General features: G+C 46.5%; 1 long non-coding RNA gene across 1 annotated transcript; it reads right to left on the bottom strand.

Moving 5' to 3' along the window:
• Positions 1 to 2424: 2424 nt before the first annotated feature.
• LOC129646920 (uncharacterized) lies at positions 2425 to 5381 on the bottom strand. The gene is made up of 3 exons (XR_008712217.1): positions 5279 to 5381; positions 4335 to 4408; positions 2425 to 3933 (listed from the first exon to the last, which is right to left on the bottom strand). It is a non-coding gene; the product is annotated as an uncharacterized LOC129646920 (long non-coding RNA).
• Positions 5382 to 8375: the final 2994 nt, after the last annotated feature.

Genomic DNA, 8375 nt, shown 5'->3' with positions numbered 1-8375 from the left:
GGTATTGCGTCCTCAATGGCTAAGTCGTGTCCGACTCTTTGCGAGCCCACGAGGCACCTCCATGGGATTTCTCAGGCAAGAATACTGGAGCGGGTTTGCCTACTCTAGGGGATCTTCCCCACCCAGAGATCCAACCGGGGTCTCCTGCGGCATCTGCATTGGCAGGCGGATTCTTTACCACTGAGCCACCTGGGAAGGCTTATAGGTATTAAGGAGTTTAATTTCACAACAGTACTAGAAGGTGAAAATTGTTATCCAAGGTGAATAACAGAGAGGCCACTTGACCAAAGTCACCCAGTGAGTATGTGATAGAGGGATTTGAACCGAAGAGTATCTGTCCTGAGCCCCATACCCTCAACACCATCTACACCTCTGCACCATCTGCTTCTCAAATGATATCAAATGTGGTTATGATCTACCTCCATGAGGGATGTTGGTTTAACGGTATAAACTCTTTTCTTATGGCAACTTCTTTCAGAGTGACTTAGATTGTCTGTGAAAGTCGCTCAGTCGTGTCCTACTCTTTGTGACCCCATGGACTATACAGTCCATGGAATTCTCCAGGCCAGAATACTGGAGTGGGTAGCCTTTTCCTTCTCCAGGAAATCTTCCCAACCCAGGGATTGAATCCGGGTCTCCCACATTGCAGGCGGATTCTTTACCAGCTGAGCCACAAGGGAAGCCCAAGAATACTGAAGTGGGTAGCCTATCCTTTCTCCAGGGAATCTTCCCAATCCAGGATTTGAACCGGGGTCTCCTGCACTGCAGCTGTATTCTTTATCAACTGAGCTATCAGGGAAGCCTGTGTATAAATGTTTAATATATGCTCTCTGACCATATATTAAGTCTCTGACACACTAAGACTTCAAAGTACCAGGTTAAATGGGGCAATCAAGGTCACATTTGGAGAAGGAAATGGCAACCCACTCCAGTATTCTTGCCTGGGGAATCCCGTGGGCAGAGGAGCCTGGCTAGCTACAGTTCATGGGGTTGCAACAATGGGACACGACTTAGTGACTAAACCACCACAGCCCCCAGAGTCACATTGTGAAACAGAGGACTCCTTCCTCGATGGTGCAGGTCTTAGTTCCGTCAGGTGCCGTGGCCAGAATCTTGACTTTTTGCCCTCACAGTGGCTTTCTGCCCTGCCTCCATCAACATATCACCTACTCTGTCCTCAACTTGCGTACATATAAACTACACAATTGAAGGTTTCTTCTTGGCTGAAAGCCAAAACTATAGCTTATCTTTTATTACAATGCAAATATCACAAGAGGGGAAAACTGGATCTTACCAGCCATTTGCATGTATTAAATAATGAGACTGGGATTATCAGCCCCTCCCTAAAAATCAATTTTGGTAGGAGAGAGAAAGAGCAGAAGGGCTACAAACTTACCAGAGTTAATGTTGGAAAGAACTTCAGAAGTCATCTAGTGTAGTCGCTCATAGGCCCAGATAAAGAAAATGAGTTTCCCAGGCCACTTAAAGATATTGAGGGCCTGAGGAGGGTTGTTGTTTAGTCAGTAGGTCCTGTCGGACTCTTTGTTACCCCATGGTCTGGAGCCCATTGGGCTCCTCTATCCATGAAATATCCCAGGCAAGAATACTGGAGTGGGTTGCCAGGGAATCTTCCCAACCCAGGGATTGGGACTGAACCCAAGTCTCCTGCATTGTAGGCAGATTCTTTACCACTGAGCCACCAGAGGGCCTGAGGAGGGTGGGAAGACCCATTGTGGGGAAGGGAACAGGACAAACAAAAGAACTGAAGATTAGATTAGCCTCAGTGTCAGAAGCCTTTCCTTTCTAGCTTTGTTCTAACTCCCAGCCCCAGCCTTAAAAATTATATGCACCTTTTATAATATGTAAATTCTACTTTAAGGCTGTTAAGGGAATTGCCTGGCAGTCCAGTGGTTAGGAGGCAGTGCATTCATGGCCAGGGTCCGGGTTCAATCTCTGATCAGGGAACTAAGATCCTAAAAGCTTAGTGGTGTGGTCAATAATAATAATAAGGCTGTTAAAAAATAATACATGCTTCTTATAAAAAAATTTTTAATTATAGAGATGAATGCTTAATAAAGTAAAAGTCCCCTGTAATCATACCTAAAGAAAGAAAACCATTAACAGTTTGTATTATATTGTTCTTCCCTATCTTTCTCTGTACATTCGTATTTTTTGATGTATTCCTATACGCACGCACGTGTGTGCATGTTTAATAGAAATGGGATTGTTTCTCTTAGCAATATGCCTTGGACACTTTCCCGTGTCAGTTGCATTTAGACCTACATTATTCTTTTAAAGGCTGCTTATGTAGTATGGCTAAACTATAATTTAACAGGTTCCTTAATGATAGATACTTGGATTGTTTCCATTTTTTTGCTAACACAAGCAGTACTGGAATGGATATTTCTGCACATACATCTTGGATTCCTTTTAGAGGAATTCTGTAGGATAAATTCCCAGAGAAACTGTTCCTTTTAAAGCACCATGCTGCATAGATTATCATTTTCATCTTATTCCAAATACCCTAAGATAAAAGCCTGACCCTGATCTAAATTACACAAAGTGCTTAGGCTATAGTACACTTTTAAAAAATATTTATTTAAAATATTTATTTCCTGGAATAGGAAATGGCAACCCACTCCAGTGTTCTTGCCTGGAAAATTCCATGGACAGAGGAGCCTGGCGGGCTACAATCCATGTGGTCACAGAATCAGACACAGATGGGCGTGCAAACACATACCCACCATTTATTTACTTGGCTGCACTGGGTCTTTAGTTGCATCATGCAAACTCTTAGTTGTGGCACGTGGGATCTAGTTCCTTGACCAGGGATCGAACTGGCCCCCCTGCACTGGGAGCAGAGTCTTAACCCCTGGACCATCAGGGAAGTCCCAACTAATGTGTTATTTTCATGATTCTTATTACAATTATTTCATGATATCATTAGTCTGGTAGGTAGAAGTTCATTTCTTCAGTCAACAATTAGTAATGAGCTTCTACCAGTGATGAGCCAGAGGATCCAATAGCAAACTGATGTAGACCCTGCCCCCAAGAAACCAACGGTCTAGTTGTCCATGAATGTATCACCCAGGGAGTACAATAGTGTAGGATAAATGCTACAAAAGTGGTAACTGCAGGAGAGATAAGGAAGAATATAAGAGAGACAATAACCAACCTGAAGAAGGGCAGGCAAGAGACGGGAGAGGAAAAAGAAGAAACAGATTCAATTATCAAAAAGGGAAGTAATAAGCACTCCAGCCATTAGAAGTAACTAAGCAGAGCCCAAGACACCATCTCCAAGAACTACTGGTAGAAACAGTAAACCAAACCAGTGGTTTCTCAAATGTCTATGCGAAGACTGGTGTTTGTGGATGGAGACAGCAGAAAAGTAAGGATAAAAAGGTAAATTTCAAAAACAAAAAAGGTACATTTCATATGCTAAATTTATTCAGTTTAAGGAACAGGCTTTCATTCATTCTGACAGTATACTCTTCCTACCTTTTTTGGTATTAAAATATCCTTCCTTTCATGAAGTAGTGGTTGTAGTAAATGATAGTTGTTTTTCTTTAATGTTGTTGTTTGGCCAAACTAAAAGCTAGCAACCATATCTGGATCCCCTTCCCCACTTTTTAAACTTCTGGGACCTCTGAGCCAGGTGACTTCTAAGGCTCTTTCCATCCTTGTGTTTACAAGATCTCTGCTCAACAATGATCATGACCTGAAGCTAAGTTAAGTTTGCAGTCTGTGAGCCAAAGCCCGTTGCAACAGACCCAAGGTTAAAAAATAATAATAATAAGTACGTCAGTAAGTAAAAGGGGGGGAAAAAAAACAATTTGGTAACCTCTTAAACAATTATTTTTTGGTTCCCAAACCACATCAGAGTACCTCAAGTTTCCATGTAGACTTGCTCTCTTGCTCCCAGGAAATGCAGCACTGAAGAAGAGAAACCACAGAAATAACAGATAGAAGTGATATGGGAAAAATCAATTTGGTGCAGTTTTCACAAACCTTTAAAATAGAGCGATTTAAGTGATGATGGGGTTTTATGACCAGCAGTGGCAGAGCCTCTAATGGGACTGCTGGTGTTTTTTGGCGTTTCTTTGTGCAGGTGGGGAGGGGATTTTTTTTTCCTCTCCCTTTCCACTTAGAAGCAAATGGAAGCAATGAAAAGCAAAAGTCTCCTGTAAGGTCCCATTAAGAGAAACAAATGAAATGCGGCTCCCCTATAACCAGAAATCATAAAATCCTCAGACAAGCACCGGGCATGACTTCCCTGCAGGAACTGAGTATTCACCAGCACACCTGGCTCTGCTGTTACCATGGCAACTCCTCACCTTTACATTCCTTGACTTGGGGGGTTGAGACTGGTTCAGGGCACATTGGAGTTTTTCATGTTTCTCCTTGACTTCTGGAAAAAGGAAAGGGGAGGAGAGGGAAAAGATTCTAAATCAGCTGACCTCCTGCCTTGGCTGTTTGCTTTTTGGCTTGTGTAACTAGGCCTCACTGTTGAGGGGGGCCTGCAGCGGGTTGAGAGCATGGGAATGGCTCTGCCAGAGCCCAAAAGACCTAGGTTCAAATCTCAGCTCCTCAACTGAATCCATTTATTCATTCCAACAAACCCTCCTCTGGGCCAGGCACTCGCAGTGCAGAGAGATGACTGAATAGCCAGAATTGGCCCTCAGAGAGTTGGCAGTCCAGAGGGAAAGTTGGGTCAGCAGATGACCACAAGCCAGCGTGACAAGTGACTTCACCAAGGCAGGTGTCGGTTCTATCCCTGCCCAGAGAGGTGACCTTGTAGGGAGGGGAGAAACAAGCTCACACTGCATTGACAAGGACTCTTGGAAACACTCTAGCAAGAGTTCCTTCTTCTTGGGCCCAAAGAACTCAGCATGAGGGCCCGAAATTAAGGGTGACAAGAGTTGAAATTTGCACTGTGGATCTCAGACATGTCAACTCACTTATCTGAGCCTCAGTTTCACCATCTATAAACCAAAGCTAATAATAACTGCCCTACTTCTGCTGACAAAAATTACATTAATTACTATAGAATGATGATTCAAAGAACAGACAGAACCGGATCCAAAGCCTGTTGCTCCAGTGCCCAACTGTGACGTAATTCTGGACTTTGAGCCCTCTGAGTCTCACTTCCCTCACATGTAAAAGAATCATCATATGAATCTAGACTCTGAAATACAGAGTGAAGTAAGTCAAAAATAGAAAAATATTGTATATTAACACATATATATGGAATCTAGAAAAATGGTGCCAATGAACTTACTTGCAGGGCAGGAATCGAGATGCAGACATAGAGAACGGACCTGTGAACACAGTGGGGGAGGAGAACACGGGACAAATTGAGAGAGTAGCACAGACATAGATATACACTGCTGCTGCTGCTGCTGCTGAGTCGCGTCAGTTGTGTCTGACTCTGTGCGACCCCAGAGACGGCAGGCCACCAGGCTCCCCCGTCCCTGGGATTCTCCAGGCAAGAACACTGGAGTGGGATGCCATTGCCTTCTCCGACACTACCATGTGTAAAACAGCTAATTAGTGGGAAGTTGCTGTATAACACAGGGAGCTCAACTTGGTGCTTTGCGATGACCTAGAGGGATGGGATGGGGTGGGTTTCAGGGAGGGTCAAGAGGGAGGGGACGTATGTATACTTCTAGGTGATTCACGTTGTTGTATAGCAGAAACCAACACAACATAGAAAAGCAATTATCCTCCTATTAAAAAAAAAAAAAGAATCATTATAATCATACAACACACAGTGATGTGAGAATTAGATGGAATGAGACAGGTGAACCATATAGCACCCCAAGACAAAACGTGCTAGTTACTTATTACAGAATCCCCTGATCTAGTGCCTGATGTGTCCCTAAGTCAGATATTACTGTTGTCATTATTATGTGGCACTCAGTAGAAACTCCGTAAACGTTACTTTCCCAGCCTCTTTGGACCCTGTCCTCTGAACACTCCACCTTTGCATCGCCTCTGTCTTTCACATGTGTTGGCTGTTTTCTCTCCCTAGCTAAGGAGAGTGCAGTTTAAGCTGCATCCCTCCCCAGCAACCCCTTCTTCACCTTGGCCTGAGCCTCTCTCCTGGGCTGAATGAAGGTGGAAAGGGCCTGGACGGAGCCCCAAGGGCTCCTCTGGAGACCGAGGTGGGGGAAAAGGCACGGAGTGCGTCAGTCCTGATGCAATCGCAGGCTCATGGCTTGGCCCACTTCCTCCTCTTTGGGTGTTTACCGGAGCCTGGATTCCACAGGAACCCTTGGAACAGAGCACTGACGGGGGCAGGCAGCACACAAAACTGTGTCTTCTTGGGGGACAATTTAGACAAAAAAGCGATACCGCGTGTGGGCCTCAGGTGCCCTGGGCTCAGGGACACAAGAAAGAGATACCAGGTGTCGAGTCCAAAGAAGGGGCCAGGCTGGAGGAGGGGGACTGACCACAGGCTGCTGCCTGGCCACTTCCAGACCAGCTAGGGGAGGCCCAGTGAATAGGCCCTTTATCCCTGAGCTTAGACGCTCGGGGGAGGGAGCTCTGGAAGGGTGTCTCAGGTGACAAGGAGCCTCAGAAGAAGCTGAGAGGATCCTGTCCCTTCCTTCCCAGTAGAAACCCGAGCCGGAGAGAAGCTTGTTTCCAGGCATTTGCTGAGAGCTTCATCGCGGAGGCCCCTGGCCAAGCCCACCGCCTTGTGGGTCACCTAGCCACAACCTCAGAAGTGCGGAGTCACACGGGGTAGAGAACACAGGTTTTTGGCAGTCATGTCGCAGAACTTCCAGTTACTGGCTGGGTGCCCCAGGCAAGTGACTTCACCTCCCTAACTCTCAACTTCCTCGTGTCAAACAGAATCATGAGAGTAATAGACTTCAGAGATAAAGCCCCTAGGCCCTTAGAACAGAGTCTGGTGAGGGCGAAAGCGCTCGCTACCTGTTGCATATTGTTGTTTTTATTAAGACACAGCAGGAGGCAGAGAGGCAATGGAGCCCAAAATCAGCTGTTTGCTTCCAGGTCCAGGCACTGAAATTCTTTCCTGCTTAGAGAGCCTTCCCTTTTTTTTTTTTCTTTTCCTCTCCCCTGCCCCCTTCTCCCTCCCTCTCTCTCTGTGAAGGTTAGGCCTGAAGCTGAGGCCTAATTGTCCTCCTTTCAGTATCTAATGACTGTTTCCCAGTTATAAGGAAAGCATCTGACCGCCCCTCCCCCAGAACTGTGAAACCGAGTAAGCAAAGCTTGCTTAAACTCCTGAGTCATTCAGCAAAACCAGCCCGAGATAATCGGTGGATCAAGGAAACTAGATGCAGAATGGGGGAAACCCAGCAAAACCCAACCTCAAAACCAGGGCCTCCTCTCAGGGCAACTTCCCTCTGCTGGCCCCTAGGAGGGGCTTTCATTCAGGCTCCATAAACAAGACAGCGCGGGGCATCTGAGACCTTTCCATACTCTTCTGCTCTCAGAAAAAGACATGAGCTACACCTGGGTCTCTAGCCTGCCGCCAGGCCTTCCCATGAAATCTTGTTTTACACAAACTCTTCGCTGTAGGACAAACTCTCTTCCTTGCTGCCACGCCCCAGTCCCAGGGAGAGTTGACACCCTGCCTCCCATCCTCCCTGCCCGATCATTTCTCAGCCCTGCACCTTGCCTTCGGCCAGCCACTCCACGGCCATCACAGTCATTGGTTGCTTCTTAGTTGCCAAAACCCAAACACTGTCTCTAGGCCATTCCTTCTTGCCCTCTGCAAACATTCTGACCACTTGGCACTCTGACGACCCCCTTCTTTAAACTCTCCCTCCTGGGGCTTCTGTCAGACCACAGCCCCCTGGTTCTCCTCCCCCTGAGACCAGCACTCTGGGTACTGGCTGCTCTCCCTGTCCTTATGGCTCTGCTCTTAGCTGTCTTCCCTTCCTATCTTCAAGCCCCTTCCCAGGTTTAATCTGTTCCCAGGTCTTGAACTTCCACCTTTTCGCTGGTCACTTCCCTGGTGGCTCAGATGGTAAAGAATCTGCCTGCAATGTGGAAGACCAGGGTTCGATCCCTGGGTCAGGAAGATACCCTGGAGAAGGAAATGGCAACCCACTCCAGTATTCTTGCCTGGAAAAGTCCATGGACGGAGGAGCCTGGCAGGCTACAGTCCATGGGGTCCCAAAGAGTCAGACACAACTGAGCAACTAACACCTTCCCAGATCATATCTCCAGCTTAGATCTTCTACCAAATGCCACCAAGCAGCTCTATTTGCATGACCCCAGGCACAGCAGGCTCAACACACCCTAAACCCAACTCTTTACTTCCTCCCTAACCTGCTCCTCCTCCTGGGTTCCCTATCGTGACGAATGACACCACCTTTTACCCCGTTACCCAAGCCAGAGGCTCA

The sequence above is a fragment of the Bubalus kerabau genome, chromosome 3, assembly GCF_029407905.1.
Source record: "Bubalus kerabau isolate K-KA32 ecotype Philippines breed swamp buffalo chromosome 3, PCC_UOA_SB_1v2, whole genome shotgun sequence".
Taxonomy (NCBI): domain Eukaryota; kingdom Metazoa; phylum Chordata; class Mammalia; order Artiodactyla; family Bovidae; genus Bubalus; species Bubalus kerabau.
The sequence above is the reverse complement of the archived record's forward strand: the minus strand, read 5'-3'. Positions and strand labels throughout refer to the sequence as shown.